Source organism: Alosa pseudoharengus, unplaced genomic scaffold (genome assembly GCF_046254945.1).
Source record: "Alosa pseudoharengus isolate Yale_2024_CS ecotype anadromous, Long Island Sound unplaced genomic scaffold, YU_APseudo_1.1 YU_APseudo_1.1_scf_6, whole genome shotgun sequence".
Classification (NCBI taxonomy): Eukaryota; Metazoa; Chordata; class Actinopteri; order Clupeiformes; family Clupeidae; genus Alosa; species Alosa pseudoharengus.
The window spans coordinates 13,406,529-13,423,471 of record NW_027468848.1 but is presented as its reverse complement, the minus strand read 5'-3'; the positions used below and the strand labels follow the sequence as shown (position 1 = coordinate 13,423,471).

Sequence of the window (16,943 nt, the reverse complement as noted above, 5' to 3'; positions counted from 1 at the left end):
CTGCAGTGCAGACTGTAAAGTATACAGTAAGAGTCCTATTTCATCTCCTGCAGGCTCCTGCATATACTGTAGCCATGTGTACCTTTATACTGTTGAAACTGATATATGCCAAACAAAGACAATAAAAGCTCACAAATGGCTAAGCATTTTGACTATCTTGTTCATCACAGTGACACAGGAATTTTTCCTTCCAATTTTAGAAAGGCACTTGTTGTGCAAATGTTAATGCTGATTGAAGAAATGCATCACAACTGTAAAGTAAGGGATAATGGATTGTCCGCCAGTCATTATCGGTAAATAAGTCCCGACAGGCCGCACCGGGGGGTTTGCTTTGTCCTGAAAGGACTTATTTTCCGATAGCGACCGGTGGACAATACAACCTGGCAAGGGCGTAGGTTTGGTCTGAGCTTTGGTGGGGACACTACCCACTAACACCCCCCCCCCCCCTCAACTCTTTCACCAGCCACTATAGATATATAAAATGATTAAAATGTGCTATTGTCTACCCAGACAGCACGTTCGGTCTTACCGACGTCGGCAATTGGAGGGCACCAGCGGCAAAGTGTCGGAAAGGTTTTTTCCCCCTGCACGCCAAATAAAACTTGTCAGTTTAGGTGGGTAAACCATCGGCGGGATGAGTCTACAGCGCTCCAACATGCATGCGCACTCTGTAGATCGGCGGAGGAACCGTGAGGAACCATTTTGCCGATCCCGTTTTTTTTTCTTTCCCTAAAGTGCTGCTGGTGGCTGCCTAAATCTACGCAACCGTTGGTCCGCCACATCAAGCGACAAGCCGGGCAGTGTAAGCGCGAAGGTATGTTGAGCTTCAGTAAAATCCGTATGGCACAATTTATATGATGATATATGATATGATATTTGGTAGAATGCATAGACTAATCCGGTGTCGGCCAACTTTTTGGATAGTACGTTAACGTTAAGGTTAACATTAACGGTAGTTAACGTTGCTACACAAGGTGTTTCTCAAGCTATCTGGTTACGTTAGCTGCTAGCTGCTAACTTACATACTGTAGGCCTATATATCTATGGCTAACTTAGGATAACACATGTAAACTCATTGTAGAAGTGTTTTTAATCAGATATTGTATGTGACTATTGTTGTGGTTAGAAAGTGCTTTAACGGAATGTGTTTTCAGCAAACGTTAGGTAGGTAGAAGCTAGCTAGCGTTAACGTTAGCTTGCCACTTCGCTGGCCATAACGTTAGCAAGGAGTCATAGCAGAGGTGAAGTTCGGCACTTCTTTTGAATCTGAGTGACCAGAGGTTACATATTTGTAATTTACGTTCAATTTAAACTGAAGCAGAACTTGAAGCGTAAGTCGCGCCAAAATGCATCTTAGGGTGTTTTTGGGAATGTACCTGAATCAAACTTTCGTTGAAACCCATAATTACGTCCGAAGCGCCACTTTTAAGCTTCTCTGAGTTGTCGTTTTCGGGTGAGGTGGCCTTTTGAATGCACTACTGTTTTGATGCATGATCGTGTCAAAATCGCTATTTTTAAAACACTAAGAAGGCTCGACACAACTTGAAAACTTTGATCGAAGTATCATCAGTGTCTCTACACATGAACTCGAGCATTGAGAACATTGTTCGTGGACACATAGTTTACTAAAAAGAAAGGGTTTGGACTTCGATCAAAGTTTCATGTTGTGCCCAGCCTTCTTAGTGTTTTTAAAATAGCGATTTGATGCGATCATGTATCAAAAGGCCATTTCACCTGAAAACGACAACGCAAGCTTAAAAGTGGCGCTTCGGACGTAATTTTGCTTTTAAACGAATGTTTGACTCGGTACATTTACAAAAACACCCTCTACATTCACATTGCACAGTAGCCTAGATCACAACCTGGTCTAAAACATGTCATATTATGTATTGATTGCAAGGTCCTCAAATTGTCTATAAACTAATGCTCCCTCATGATTATCTGTTCCACAGGCAATGTTAATCCCCACTCATATTCCAGATCCTGCCCAGTTTACAGCTGCAACACAGGTACACAGTAAAACCTTGACCATCATCACCCTAACATGTAATCTATAATGTGGTTCTTAGCTGAAGTTCACTTTGGTCTCAGTCATGTGAAGTTTGTCATCAGGAACACAATATATGAGCAGATGGATCTAACTAGCCTACTACTCAAACATTGCCTTACATACTGAAATCCAGTGCTCCATCAATCCCTTATTTAATCAAAATGTATATCCCTGTTTGTTCCCTACATTTACTATGTGTGTCTGTTTCATAGCAATGTACAGTTACTCCCAACAACAATTGTTTTTTACTGGATGTATTGTACAGCTCAGCTGTGCTGTTGCCGTTTTCGTTGCTGTGCTGCTCAATAATGGAATAATAGCCATAATTTAGGTCAAAATTGAAATCACAATTATTTTGCCTAAACCAGGGGTTCTCAACATTTTCTTTCCCATGGCCCACCTAGAAATACTTGTAACAAAACAGGGCCCGGTAAATAGCCTATTGTTAACATACTGTATGTGAATGTTAGCCTCTTATATTGACCTGGGTTAAGATGAGTTGCTGCTGATAGAAATGTGTGGCAATTACTCAGCCCACTGACGTTAGTTTATCTAATTGTGATAAACTTGACTTACTGTTCACTCCAATAATTTAGTTTTTCTTTATTTTCTAGTGACACCGGATAATAACGAAGGACTGTTACAGAGGCCTCCACGCCACCCTCTTCCAGAGCTCCTTCAGAGGACTAACGATATTTAGTAAGATATTTTACATGTAATGTATGTTATCTTTTCATAGTGACAACTGTTAATTGGCAGAAGGAAGCTAAATAGGAAGGGCTGGGCTCTCCTGAACGTAAACTATTTAGCATGCAGATGGAGAACACACTGACACACACACACACATACAATACACTATTCAAAATGGAGAATGATAAAAAATTACAGAAAAAGTTTGAGAACCACTGGTGTGGGGTCACTCATTTAGCTCTGTTAGTTGGACCTGGGTGATGCTGTTATTTGTGTAACGGGCCCCTTTTCTGCATTTCCTAGTGGCACAAGATGATTGGCAGCAAGAGACACCCAGTGATGAGCTCTCCTGAATGTAAGTTAATTAACACGCAGACACAGAACAGAGTCTGTAAAGCAACTTTGTAAGCAATTAAAGCTGTGTCACTCACAAACACTCAGTGTGGTTACATGACCTGTACAGTCTAGTCATCTAGTCTGTTCTCCTGCAATCAGACTGTCTAAAGACAATGTTTCTACTACTAGGCTGATGGAGATTGCACTTGGTAGTCACTAGAGTAGCTGGCTGCCTGTTTCGGTTTTAATTTGGGTAGGAAGAACAGTCTCTCTCTCTCTCTCTCTCTCTCTCTCTCTCTCTCTCGTAGGCTAGGCTGTGCAGAGTGCAAAAAGGCTGCCCTCATTCATACGTCATTCTGACTGAATCCGATATGATCTGAAACTGGTTACCTAAAAGAATCATTAATCTTTGTTTTGATCTTTTGAATCTTTGTGTTTCAAGTGTCCCATCTATCCCATCCAGACCTTCCACACAGGATCCCTCAAAGTAAGACATATTTCTATACTTTTTACTCTGTGTTATGGTTGGCTAGAGGCTGAGAGAGAGTAGTCACTAGAGTAGCTGGCTGCCTGTTTCGGTTTTAATGTGGGGAAGTCTTTCTCTCACACAGTTTTATAAAAAAAAATACAAGACGCATTTCATACATTGTATTTTTGTTAACACCTATATTTTTTCTGTTTTCCACAGGTCAAAGATTTCCCAGATCAGCTCCTGCTGGATGCACAGGTATTTTGGACAAGTTCTCTCTAATGTTGTCAGTACACTACTGTATTATGAGCATTGCTTGTTAATTGTTTTTTTTTGTGTATGTTTTTTTTTTTAGTTTTTTGTAAAATGCTCTGACTTTTCTGAATTGTTTTTATAGAAACAATCAAACGAAGATAGACTTTTGTGCTACTGTCTTATTTTTTCCCCCTGTTTTATTTTATTTTTTTTGTTTAGGTGCTGTGTTAAAAAATCCTGCCCAACAAAACTCCACTGAGGCTGATGTAGAAATGACAGTGAGAAACTGACTGCGGCTGAGCAGTGATAGGAATGGGGGGCGGCAAAGGCGGGGCAAGCAAGCATCTTACAGTTTTTTCTGAATGCTTAAACACATTTTTTGTAACTATGGCTTTTTTTGCAAAACTACACACACAAATGGCAAAACCACTCACTGAGTTCGCAAAACTGCTTTGCACTCAGTTTGCAATTTTGTAACACACACTTTGCACAACTGTAGGCACAATGGCAATTATTTACACTATTTTGCCAACTCTCTGGCACACTTTCTCATGTGAAAACTGTTTTAGATAATTAGTTCACTTTGCAATCAGCCTAAGCACTATAAATAAGCCACAGGTAATGTACAATGGGTACAATGGAGTGAGCAGAAAGAGTGAGAAGAGAAAGAAATAGCCCTTTTACAGACAAAAAAACAGTCTACATGTGGGGATATTGTCATGTCAGGCCTGGATACATCATTCCAGAATATATTTTTCCCGGTGCCTTGGACTAGGACATTGCATGTGATGTAGACAGAATTTTGAGAGAGACGACCCGATGTAGACTGATTTGTTTTGTCTCAGTGAAATGCTATTTTGTGTTTTGACTTGGAAAAACACACTTGTGTTTGTTTTGATGTGTGTAAATAAACACTAATACTTGGAGTTTGGATCCCTGTATGTTTACAGAACTATGACAAAAGTATGACCTCAAACTGACATAGTCTACCTTGTGCACAGAGAAAGCAAAAGCCAGATGTGTTTTTTATTCATACCATCAGTGTGTTGTTGGCACATTGTGTGCTTACTATTGTGATGGCTTGTGTTTACTGTTAGATACGAAAACACCATTTTTACGAAGGTGTGAAGAGTTAAGCAAGGTGTGTTAGCTTTTGCAAGAGAACTACAATGTTTTGCTGATTGGGTGAGAGGTTTTGCCATTTGTGTGTAGAGTTTTGCAAAAAAAGCCATAGTTACAAAAAATGTGCTTAAGCAATCAGAAAAAACTGTAAATGAACTAATTGACTGGACTGAACTGACTAAATCTTCCTTGAATCCCCCCTATCTATCTATCTATCTGACTAACTGACTGACTATTTTTCTTTTGAACTGACTGACTATTTTCTTTTAGACTGACTAACTATTTTGGAGGGAATTTCTAATTTGTGTTGTAGTTTTCTATGTGTGAGTGTGTTAAAATAAATGTTTTGATACTACTTTTGTAAAAACGAAGTAAAAATAAATGTTCACGGTCATCTCTGTGCCCACCTGTTTTGTTATTTCTCCCGGAAATCTCTAAAAGCCTAATTTGCATGACCATCAAACTTAATTTTAAAATCACTGATCTATTCTTTTTTTCTGTTAGACTGACATTTCCCAGGTAGTCAGATTGTGAAATGGTCTGATAGCAGCTAGCCTAAACAAATCAATAAGACCTAATATAACGGTGGGGTCTTACTAGAGCGGCGAAAAGCATTCAAACACCTCGGTCCCTTTGACTTAACTTTGGAAGGGCTGATTTTCAAGCATGGTGTGGCGTTTCCAGCGTTGCAGCCGAAAATCAGCTGTTCCAGTGTTAAGTCAATGGGAGAGCGAGGCGACCGAATGCTTTCCTCGCTCTAGTGGGATCGCGCCGCAGGTCATAATAATTAATCGGGTTTACGTTGGCTCACGGTCGGCGATCATTTGGTTTACGTTGGCTCACGGTCGGCGATAATTCTAATGCCGACATCTTCCCGACATCTTGCCGATTAGCTACCGATCTCCATAAGACATCTTACCGACGCACTTTATGTCGGGCAAGCACACACGCCCCGACGTCGGCAAGACCTAATTTGTTGTCTGGGTAACTATCCATGATTAAAATGTACTGTCTAACTTGATCTAACTATACTGTGTAGCCTACATAATCTGATTTTAATATACAGATATGTAGGCTATATTTAACATTTAACATTTATTTTCTATTTGGTCTGTTATGAAATCATGCATTGACCCATTTAACCTTCTAACACTGTCCTGGTCAAAAATGACCGATTTACACATTCCCTGTACCATGATGAATATGGCATTTTTCATCAGATTGCCTCAAGATCTTATGATATCCTTCACAAAAGGCTTTTGAACACATATAATTTATTTTGACTACTTTCTTTGAATTTTGAGTGATTTATTCAACGTAGAAACACTTTTTTTGTTTTACGGTCAAAAATGACCGCCATAGGAAATGAATGGGAAAGAGTATAATTTTCATCCAGGAGATAAAAGTAATCTCCTTACACACACTCCTACAACTTACCACCAATGTTCCCACACACATGCATGCATGCACACACAGAAGCACACACACCCACACACACACACACAAACAGACACACATACAGTACACCCACTCACAGACACACACACACACACACACACAGTACATGTTGTCAGTTCTTGTTGTCATGTTGCCACTTGTACGTGTGAACCACCAATGTTCGCACACATAGGCATTCACACACATACAGAAACACACCCACCCACACACACACAAACAGACACACACACACACATGTACACCCACTCACTCACACACACACACACACACACAGTACATGTTGTCAGTTCATGTTGTCATGTTGCCACCTGTGCATGTGAACCACACATGTTCGCACACACAGGCATGCACGAACACACAGAAACCCCCCCCCCCCCCCACACACACACACACACACACAAACAGACACATACACACACATGTACACACACACACACACACACAGTTCATGTTGCACATGTGCAGGAAAACGACCAATGTTTGCACACACATGCATGTACACACACGGAAACACTCACACCCACCCACACATACACACACACAAACACACACACACACACACACACACACATTTACACCCACTCTCTCACTCACACACACACACACACAGTTCATGTTGTCAGTTCATGTTGTCATGCACTGTGCATGTGAACCACCAGTGTTCGCACACATTCACGCACATACAGAAATACACACATTCAATTCCTTTTACATTCTCCAAGGTATTAAGATTAACATTTTTCATAACTCCATGTAGGACGTTTCTGTACATAAATGTAAGCACTGTGGCAGCAGTAATGCCATATTTAGAAAATGTACTCTTGTACTCTTGATACTCAAGTACTTTTAAAAACAAGTACTTCAGTACTTTTACTTAAGTAGACATCTGAATGTTGTACTTTTACTTGTACTTGAGTAAAATTTAGCAAAGAGTATCTGTACTTTTACTCAAGTAATAAAGCTGTGTACTCTGTCCGCCTCTGACCGTTTAAAAGCTGAGAAAAAGCTCTTTCATGTGACACATGATGAGTAGCCTACTTCTCGAAGAGTTCAACAGAGAAGAATGGGTGAATTTGGACGCACTTCATATGCCTTGTAGTGCGCCATGCTGCGCAGGAGACTGCGGCTCACTGGTAGTTATTATAGGTAACTTCAAATCAGCGCGATTTACCCTTAGGCTGCACATTACAAGATCTGTACGAGATGATCCGCAGCACTGAAGTGAGAAATTATTTAACTCTTTGTGTAGCGCATGTGAGCGCTTTTTTGCACATTTCAACCTGAATATTGATGGGGACATTTCAGTCGTAATTTGACATTGGTGTGGACACGTCCTTCGGTCCCCACGCAAATCTACGCCCCTGCAACCTGGTCTCATTAGGGAAACGTTCCCCTGGGAACGTTTTGGCAAACCCAGCCAAACGTTTCACCAGACACGTTTCTGAGGTGCAAACTAGCCAGCAACCCAGCGGGGGTGCTAAAGAGAGACGTGTAGACGTTGTTTACTACAGTTAGGTCCAGTTACGGACAATACATTATCCCGCTTATTTCACAGCTACTTGCCAAAACGAGTCAAGAAACTTCACACAATGGGTCTTCTAAAATTATTTTGTTACCATTTCGTGGCTTCCACTGAGAAAACAAATAGTTCACCACACAAATAGCACTTGACAGTTTCAGGTATTGCGTGGCAACGTCTCACTTGCTTGCTTACTGTCCACAGTCTGTGTTCCAATCTAGAAATCAATGCCTTGAAGATCCAGAGAAGAAGACACAACCAATCACAATAGAGCACACATGTGCTCAGGAAATAAGGCCTCTATGCATTAGGGGTGTAAATATTAATCGATTCGTATCAATGCATCGATTATGCAGCCGGCGATTCAATGCATCGATTCGTCCGCAAGAGTATCGATTAATGTGTTTATTTTGCCGCCTGTTTGTTTGCCTATCTATTTTCAGCATCAGCTCCGACCTTTCCTTTTCTGTCTATGGCTCCGATGTAAGCGCACTACCTACTCCTAAGCTGCGGGTGTTTTTTTTATTTTATGCAAAGACATGAGGCTGTATAACGAAGGCTTTAGATACCTGCTCCTACATTCCGAACTTTTGTTGATTTATTTGAAACTTCATAGATATCATGTAAAAATATTGAGTATTGAATCGTATCGAATCGTATCGTGGGGAATTCTGAAGTATCGAAAATAATCGAATCATTGGCTTAAGAAATCGATATTGTATCGAATCATCATGAAGACTCCGATTTACACCCCTACTATGCATTACAGCATCATGACAGCACTGACTGAAAAACATCTTAGTTGTCAGTGGTTTCTCCATCCCACCTGTGACTGGATCTTTATCCAGCATGTGGAGCCGTGTCTTCTCGGGGCAGAGCAGATGGACGGCAGAGCAGTCATCTCCTCATCCATCAGTGACTCCATGGCCGCTGTGCTGTGCGAGGCTCTTGTGTTACCTCTGGCTGCGTGCCACCACATCCATCTATTTCCCCTGGTTTGCTCTTGTTCTCCGTCTGTCTTCAATACCCTGCGTTCATCTCATTTTCCTCATCTGTCCTGCTGACACCTCCCATCCCTCTTTTTCTTATAGCATCCTATTCTCCTCTTTTTGCCTTTATTTTCATTTTTTTCTTTCATCACCCTCTACCCCCACCCCAAACACACACACACACTGCACAACTCCTATTTTATCCCATTGCATTTTTTTTTATTTTCATTGCCTGAATAAAAATGAGTCTGTGTTTGCATTCTCTCAGAAGAAAATGATAAAGAAAATATACAGATACATTTGCCCATTTTCTGCTTCTGAAATTGAGAACTGAGAAGGGAAATCACCAGCGATCAACTTCTGATCAGAGCCGCTTCCTCGGAGGAAGATCAAAATAAAAACATCACACTGAAGGGGGGGGGGGGGGGGGGTCACACACACACACACATGCACACCCTCTGCAATGCTGCGATAATCATCACAACAATGTGAGAGGAACCACAGGCAGATTGCTAAACTCGGTCAGTTGCACCTGATGCAATCATTGTCACTGGGCTTTCGTTTTTCAGTGTATATTTGTTTTCAAATGTGAATTAGGAGGTGCCAGGCACACAGACAAATAGAGACACAGAAAGAGAGGGACAGAGAGACAAACAGACAGACAGAGAGACAGACCGAGTGAGAGAGAGAGAAAGAGAGAGAGAGAGACAGAGAGACTGGTTTGTAGAGACTGGTTTGTAGAAACTCTGGTTTGTAGAGACTGGTTCCCATGCCCATGCATTTCAGAACACTCCTTCAGTGTAGATGCCTCTCGCAGACGCACTCTGCACATCTTTAACATTCACACCAATGTGTCACTATATCATGTTTAATACATTACACATCATGATATTTCAGGTCTAATCTAATCCCACAGTTCCATTAGAACCCGTACACACAGAACACACAGAAACAAACACACACACACACACACACACAGAGAGAGAGAGAGAGAGACACACACAAACATATACACACACAAACACACACTCACTTCAATCCATCAATCCAGTGTCGGTCTGTTGCAGTATCTTTATTGACACAGTGTCCAAGGTGGTTTATTTGCCCATATGTGATGTTTAGAGAAAGCTAACCCACCATAATCAATCCACTATGTAGGCTTCAGCTCCACATGTGCCCATATGTGATGATTAGACAAAGCTAACTCACCATAATCAATCCACTATGTAGGCTTCAGCTCCAGGGCATTGGAATGTCCAGGGCATTCCAGATCCATACGGGCCAGGACTCGTAACACAGCGGAAATCATTAACACAACAATGGAGGACATTAACTGAAATGGAAGGCAATGCACTGGCCATACCGTACAACCGGCCAAACAAAAAGGGCCAGTGTGTTTTGTGTGGAAGCGAGGTTGTAATCCATTGCAGGTCAATCAATTAAAAGCTGAATGCTAAAGAGGAAACTTAGTCTTAATGGGGCTTATCGCACATTATTGGCCTGCTCATAGTACAAGCAAAAACCCACACACACATACTCATACACAAGAGGTGAGTTGGGGACAATCCTGACAACACACACTCTCTCATAGCTCATTCTTATGATGCAAAGTCATCTCCAGAGATCACCACCACACTGTGAAATGACAGTTTCAGTTCAAATGACACTATGAAATGACAATCACTCACTTGTCATCAAAATCCGTCATATGCTCTTAATGAAAACTCTGATTTAATTTATGTTGATAGATTTACGTGCAAGACTTTTCTGACAGTTTTTCATCTTTATTTTTTATGTCTGAGTGTGCAGATTAGATGCACTTGATGTGAAATGATTATGCACAGTTTGTTCCTTCAGAGTGCACCCAGTCAAGTTTCAACAAAACACGTTTTAAAACTCTTTTGCTTTATCGTTTGCTTATGATGCTTAAAAATCTTGGTGGCCAATGGAGGCCAAAATCTAGATTTGATTAGGTGAGTGAGTGTGATGCAGAATGTTTACTGGTCTGATTTGTTTTGAAATCTGTGTTCATCCTTCAGCTGCTGTTATTTCGGCTAAAAAAAGTTCAAAGTCCTTCCTTGCCTCTGCTCCTCTTGCTTGCTTCCCATAATCCCTTATCAGTTATTCAAACTCCACGTCTGTGGTGAAATATGATGGTAACACTTTACTTGACAGTATCGACATAAGAGTGACATGACACTGTCATGAACACATGACACTGTCATGACACATGAAACCTAACCCTAAACCTAACCCTAACTTGTTATGACAAAAACCGAATGTCACTTAATAACAGAAGCGTTGTCATAAACGTTTATGACTTGTTTATGACACGTTCATGACAGTGTCATGTCACTCTTATGTCGACACTGTCAAGTAAAGTGTAACCAAAAAGTTAGATTAATCTTATCCGTTAATTTAGTGAATTGTACTGATGACAAATAGACCAAACTGGTCACTGTTCACCACCTCACTAGCCTGAGTGAGCAAAACAGCATCCGGAAGAGTGTTAAGTTGGCAAAAAAAAATAAAAATTCACATCTCACGCCCTCGCTACTTCATATTAATGCGGGTTAAAGGATCACTCAGCCAATTAGTCAGTTTTTCCTGTAAGGGTGACAGAAAGCAGTCCGACACCCTGATTATTAAGACAGTGACCCCCTCACCTATGTCCCTGGTTGTGGGATTACCATGGCTTCCCCATCCATCTGCGGCAGACAGGTTCTGCAGGTTAAGCAGACCTATGGTCAGAGTGTAGCGGGAAGATCCAGACTCATGTAAAATTCAGTCCAGGCACCAGGAGCTCAGCAGGGAAGAGATTTGTCTGCAGCTCCTTAACTTTGTTCAGCGTCTCTGAGTGTTTGCCCAGGGATATCTGCGCTGGCCAGGCCTCCGTGTGCTCAGTGTAGTGTGGTGTGGACCGATGCGGCAGGGCTGCTCAATGCTCCTGCCTCTCTGCTAGCATAACTTCCTGTGTCATGCTCTTTCTTTATCTCTCCCACACACTCACACTCACTCCGTGGCGCTCTTTTACTCCAAGTTCGTACTTATTTGTTGTGAACATGGGATGTTTTGGGGAGGTAATACGAACAGAAAGAAAGACAGCGATTATTAAAGCCCACATGCCCATAACAGATGGTACCTGAAGTGTTGTTCGGTTGGATATTTTTGTGTTCCCTCGCAATAGTTTTGCGTTGCCTTACAATACTTTTAAAGGACCAGTATGTAGGAAATATATGGAAAATAAATTGTAACCATTCCAAAAATCACCACCATATGTCGTCAAAGAGTAAGGAAACACAATGAATTTAAGTAATGGCTTATTTGACAACACTCATATAAAACCCGTAAAAAAAATGAGTTACGGGGCGGAATCTCTTGGAATTTTCGTTTATGTTTTGAAAGATTTCATTCTAGAATAGCATATTAATAATGGGCTGGCGCGTTCTCCTATTTGGGTTGCCAGATTAGCAAAGGCCAACTGTCAACAGCTGTCAGTTGTAGTCATGAACAAGTAGCCTACCAGAGGCAGGCACATTTCTAAAATATTGTTTGATAAAACAAGAAACCTATTATATGGACATCGGAGGAGCCTTCCTGAGATGGCGACATCTTTGCCAAATGAAGAATATCAAGTCTGACGCAGAGCTGGCCATATTTCTCCACGACAGGTAGCCTAGGCTAAACTTCATCTGCATCGCTAACTTCAGCTAAATATGTTACGTTGGTTAGAGAGGTACTTTTCGTTTTCACAGTTTTTTTTTAATGTGTAGCTGGGTCATGGTTGGAGAAACGTTAAAGCAGCTGCAGGTCAACTAATGTTAGCTAAGTCTTCATTACATCTGGCATCCCAGAAGAGGCTCGCGTCTAGGTAGTCTTGAGAACGTTCACCAGTGTATTGATTTTGGCCTACAGAACGTTCGGTAACAATCCTACAAACCGCTCCTTTAACTTTGTGAGGATCTGCAACTTTTCCACCATGGTCCCTCGGGGTTTTGTACTTTCTGCACTTTGCCCCTGTGATTGCTTCACCTCTATATGTCTATATGTGGCCCACTATATCAGACCCTCTAGATATGTGACCCTCTAGATATGTGACCCTCTATATGTGACCTCTATATGTGACCCTCTAGATATGTGACCCTCTATATGTGACCTCTATATGTGACCCTCTAGATATGTGACCCTCTATATGTGACCCTCTATATGTGACCTCTATATGTGACCCTCTAGATATGTGACCTCTATATGTGACCCTCTATATGTGACCTCTATATGTGACCCTCTAGATATGTGACCTCTATATGTGACCCTCTAGATATGTGACCTCTATATGTGACCCTCTATATGTGACCTCTATATGTGACCCTCTAGATATGTGACCCTCTATCAGGGTTCCTACTCTAAGTCAAATCTAAAATTCCATGACTTTTCCTTGACTTTCCCTGACAAAAAACCTGAATTTCCATGACTTACTATATAATAAATGGAACAATATACCGACCAATAATTTCAGAGCAGCTGCGTAGTGTTCAAGAATCTATTACATTTTTAGAGCGGGAAATGAATAAATAAATGAGCATTGAATAGACAAAGTTGGGCTTCTCAAGTAAGCAGTAAAGCTAATAACCAGATATACACCAATTCTGTATGGAAATATTTGTATTAATGTATTTTGGCAAGTAAACGTTAAAGTGCTACAACAAAATTCCCTGATATTCCATGACTTTGCCCCCAAAAATATGAAATTCCCTGACCTTCCATGTCTGGAATAGATTTTCCAAAATCCCATGATATTCCAGAAATTCCATGACCGGTGGGAACCCTGCTCTATATGTGGCCATTTCTATGGTGGGGGGTGGTAGTGTGGTGGGTAAGTAGCTGGATTACCATACAGTAGCTTGTGGGTTCAATTCCCAATGCCTTTGACCAAGGCACTTAACCCCAAGATAGGCCGATGGAGACACTGACCGTGGTAATAATTGCCATATGTAAGTCGCTTTGGATAAAAATGTCAGCCAAATGAACAGAAACTTTATGAATTGGTGACAAAGTTGCCTCCCAACAGATGTTGCTGAGCTGGCCCTTTCTACTATTTGGTGTATATGTACCGTTGTGCTAAATAGTAAGTATAGTTAGCTTATTTTGTTTCCTGAACCCACACCCACCTACCCCACTCATTGCCTCACTGAAACTGTTCAGCAGCAGCTGCTTCTGCTCAACACACAATCTCCTTCAGGATGCAAATAGGCCTCCCTCAAGTGTCCTCCTTACAAAACAACAACAACAACAACAACAACAACAACAACAACAACAACAACCCTCTTACTCAATTGATGAGACAGCCCTGGTAAATAACAATGATGTGACTGATGTGTAATAATGTCAACAACAGCCCCATATTCTACTCACTACACATACAGAAGCAGTTGGGCTACCCGGCAAGTGAATGACGACAATCACATTAATGTCAAACCTGTTTACAAGCAAATAAACACACTGTAATAAACACACATACACAAACATGACATGACATGCATGTTCTCTCTCTCTCTCTCTCTCTCTCACACACACACACACACACACACACACACACACACACACACACACACAAGCAGTGTAAGGCCAACTCTTTAAGATGTGGCCGTAAATGGTTTTTCCATACTGACAGCAGAGCCCTGAGGGTGCATGAAACGTACCACCACAGCCTCGCCCACAAAGGTCAGATATGACGGCAAACGGCAGACAACGTAAACATTACAGAGATGGACTGGGGTCAGGGGTCAACATACAAACACATGGAAACATGCACGTCATCTGAGCTTTTCACACACGACTGGTTTAAACTGGATCTTCAGTGATAGAACTCCAAAAATGCCAAGTCACTGTGAAACCATAATGGATTCTTAAGTACTCACACAGAACTGCAGCATCACCTCAAACTGATTTTTTTTCTGTGTGTGTGTGTGTGTGTGTGTGTGTGTGTGTTAATTGAATGGGGGCATAAAATAAAATTGACCTGTCAATCACCAACAGGCACAGCGCCCCAAACAATGTGAGTGTACAAATTCCTCAGGTGAACTAACATGCTCAGGTGAAAAAGTTACACAGGGCCGACTCCGCTGTCACATAACTGACATGGTCATTTAAATACAGAAATTGCAGTCTGCAGTCCTAGCGGCGGTGGAGTCTGGCTGTCCCAGTATGTGCAGGCTGGACGTTTGGACTTGGCGCTTGGCAGCTGTTTGGCAGCACCATCAGCTATTTTCAGTCGCGCATCACTGAAGGACAGCAATTCCCACTGGTAGAGTTCTTCCAACACAGATTTAGCCTCGCTGCTGAACAAGTGCCATAGAAATGAAACAAATTCTTTACCAAACGTTCACCATTACTGGCCACTGCCACCACACACCGTAACTTTCTAGAATCTACTGCTTATCAGAAAATCAAACACATCTCACAGTAATGCAATTCCTAGAATCAGAGCAAACCCATAGCATTCCTTTGGCAAGCTATGGCTGATAGATAAACTGCACAAAGCACAGGAATCAAATGCATAAATATGTTCAGCATTCCGTGTTCACAGGGCTATCACAGGCCTCCATAATATGATACAGAACAATGCAGTACATGGCCAATCATGAACCAATAGCAATCAACAGCCATTCAATCAAGCAGGAAGACATTAACAAATAAATGCTTACAGGTTGTCAAAATCAGTTGAAGCCTTGGAAGGATTCTGAACATCATTTTTGATTGAAGAACAATGAGGAAGAACTAAGAATTAAGGCCCCCTGTCACCAGTCCCCTAAATCAGTCTTGGGAAGCACAGTCCTTATCAAGGGGAAGCACTGAGTAATATGATAAACACCTGGGGGGCATCACAAAGCAAGATTTACCACTAACTGCCAAACTCAGAGAGCTACAAGCGAATAATGCTAGAGACAGCTCTACAACTCATATACAGTATTCATGTTAGGTTCTGGTTAATGCGAAGAGATACAGCTTATCTTTATTTAATAAATTAGTTCCCTGAATAATTCATTAGACCCTCACGCAGAGTATGTTAGTGAAGCCGAAACTCCTAGCAAATGTAAAAACACATATGGTGCACATCGAGGCTGTTCTGGGCGAAGTTTGGTTCCACATTTCTGAATTCTGAATTCAGCTTACATGTCCATTTTTGCCCTCTCTCTGCCCCCCAGTCATGGGCAGCACAGCCATTATCACAGGGCAGTGAGGGGCAGAGTGACTGATGGCTCGGAGGCCATCACAAAAGCAAGAGTTATCTATACCTGCCAAACTCACACACTCCACAGCCACAAGCCAATAATGCACCCGATAGAGGCTCTCCCGAGAACATCGCCTTGACTAACACCTCTTACAACCTAATACGCCTAACTTACACCTACTATGCTTATCCTTGCACTTGCAATATCCCTATTAAATAGATTTAACACTTATTCCAAGGACACCTACTGTGATTGAGCTTGAGTGTTGGTCCTCAGTTGAAAGTTGGAATACAAGCATCTGCTAATGGAGTAAATGTAGGCTGTATATAAATGTAATGTAATGTGAATCTATATGAAGGGTTCAAAGAGGGTTCAAAACCCTCTAAATCCATCTGAACACTTTTCTTTTAAATTAGCCTTTTTTTTATCAGGCTGCTTTTTGCCTACAAATCGATATTTCAGACCAGGAAGAGAGTGGTATTTAGCGGGTTTTGAAGCAAAATTATTTGATTAATGTATACTATTTGTGGAGAGTATTCACTCGCCATCTTTATCTCATTTATGACTCATACGACTCATATATCTCATATATGAGGTGGCATTTAGAGGCTTTTGCATCTGAACTGTTCATATATCTCCTAAGCTACTGCATTGGCTGTTGTAATACAGGGCTAGCCATCTCCAATCTTTCAAGCACCATATACAAAGGGTGAAAATGATACTCAATCATCCACTTACCCATGGATACACAGATACACGTTTGTATCTGCTTCTCTAGTACAGACTTACTGTACTTCATAAGCTTTATTTGTTATTTACTTGA

The 16,943-nt window shown here is 41.4% G+C and overlaps 1 long non-coding RNA gene across 2 annotated transcripts; it reads left to right on the top strand.

Annotated features, from left to right (window-relative positions):
* The first annotated feature begins 734 nt into the window (after positions 1 to 734).
* On the top strand, positions 735 to 4,152 carry LOC143106087 (uncharacterized). Of its 2 annotated transcripts, XR_012983621.1 has the most exons (7): positions 735 to 814; positions 1,953 to 2,009; positions 2,665 to 2,749; positions 3,044 to 3,095; positions 3,519 to 3,563; positions 3,765 to 3,803; positions 4,020 to 4,152. It is a non-coding gene; the product is annotated as an uncharacterized LOC143106087 (long non-coding RNA). The 2 variants fall into 2 exon arrangements; XR_012983620.1 differs by lacking the exon at positions 735 to 814 and having other exon boundaries at positions 1,843 to 2,009.
* Positions 4,153 to 16,943: the final 12,791 nt, after the last annotated feature.